The sequence below is a fragment of the Castor canadensis genome, chromosome 4 (assembly GCF_047511655.1).
Source record: "Castor canadensis chromosome 4, mCasCan1.hap1v2, whole genome shotgun sequence".
Classification (NCBI taxonomy): Eukaryota; Metazoa; Chordata; class Mammalia; order Rodentia; family Castoridae; genus Castor; species Castor canadensis.
In genome coordinates, this window is record NC_133389.1 from 128047295 (window position 1) to 128049069 (window position 1775).

The following is a 1775-nucleotide window of genomic DNA, read 5'->3' on the forward strand; positions in this document are numbered from 1 at the left end:
GGACTCTGTCTTTTATGATTGTGCCACAGGTCCTTTTTGGAGAACTTTCCAGGTGCCCTTCAATTGATTCCTAATACAATAGCCTAAAATCTAGAATTCTACTTTTTCCCCCTGAAATCAAGCCAAATTCCTTTCTGTTCATATAGCTAAAAACTGAACATGAATTAAAGAAAAAATGGAGAATATTATCAGAATACTGTTTATTTCTCTATTGATATTGCTGACAAGGACACACCAATATCTTAATTATAAATAGCTGTGAGTGAAAATAATAATTGAACTCGGCCCCTCATGTTTAGTTTATGATTTCATTATGTAAAATTATTAAGTGACAAATATTGACTCAGAAAATATAATTCAGATTTAGAGAACAATGGATTGAAACTGGAAACAATTTAGGAAATAGTTAATATTTAGAATATTTTTCCATACACACATACACACAGAGAAAAGGGAATATAAAATATGTTCTATATGATAATCAGATATAAAAATCTTCTATGAGATGGCATTGAACATACTTTGAATTTTTCTTGAGACAGCCTTTGTATGTTGCCTGGGCTGGCTGTGAATTCTTGGACTCAAATGATCCTCTTGCCTCAGCCTCTTCAGTACTGGTTTGCACCACCACACCCACTCCTATACTTTGCATTTTTAAGCTTTCAAATAGGTTTTCATCATTTAGTAGATTTCATTATAGCGTAAAATCAACTTCTATCCCAAGATAAAACAGAAAATGTAAGTAAAAAGCTAGAGAGATTGGTTTAAATGAGGAAATTCCCATGTAAGTTTCTAAATAGAGATCATTAAAACAAAAGAGATTTCTAGGGGCTTAAGGAGGTGCTACTTTATGGAAAATGGTAGTAACAGTATAATTTTTTGAGCACCTACTTTGCACCATTCATAGTGTTAACTGCTTCACATTGGTTCATTTTATCATATATTCCTCAGCAGAACTCTCCAAGGTTGGCAAGTTGCTCCAGAGACGCTATTGCTTGTAGTAGTAGGATATACTAGCTTATAAATTCCACATAAAGTTTAGTTAACAGTGTAGTGCTTCCTCGTCTTGGAGTTTACCTTGCATCTGCATTTATAGCTTCTCTTGAAGTCAAAGGAAAGAGAGCTACTCCAATAGCATGGCCAATTGCAAATGCCTCCTTATCTATTCCCTGTTTAACATTATTGACCTTCAGCCCCGGTAGCACACAGCAGTTAGAGAGAGGTCTTCACAACCCTGCTTAAAATCTTTCAAAGACTTCTTACTGCACTTCAGAAAACCCAGATTAACAGCCTCTAGAAGGTCTTGCATGATCTGGTTCCAACCACATTGCTTCTTCCTTGCTCTGCCTTGGCCACTTTGGATTTCTGTGGGTGCCAGGAACACCCCGGAATCCCTGAGCACTTTCCAACTGTTTCCTCTTCTCAGAAAACCCTAGGCGCTACTCATCTTGTAGACTGTGGCTTAAATGCCATCCCAAAGGGGCTCTTTCTAGTTAACCTTCAGTGCTTCTAACTCATTCCCTTCACTGCATATATTACAATCTGTACTTGCATGTTTGCTGATTTCTCCACAGATTGTAAACTACACAGGGCAGGGAATGGATACCTATGTATACTTTGTGCCTAGTCCTATAGGAGCTTCATAAATCCTGTGCAATTCATGGATAGGTTTTTGAGTGCTAGGAGGCTGAACAGGAAACTGAATTTGATAGAACAAAGCTGAGACCTTAATGACTTCAGGAGAAAAATAACATATTAGAGGGTTTAGAGTACTT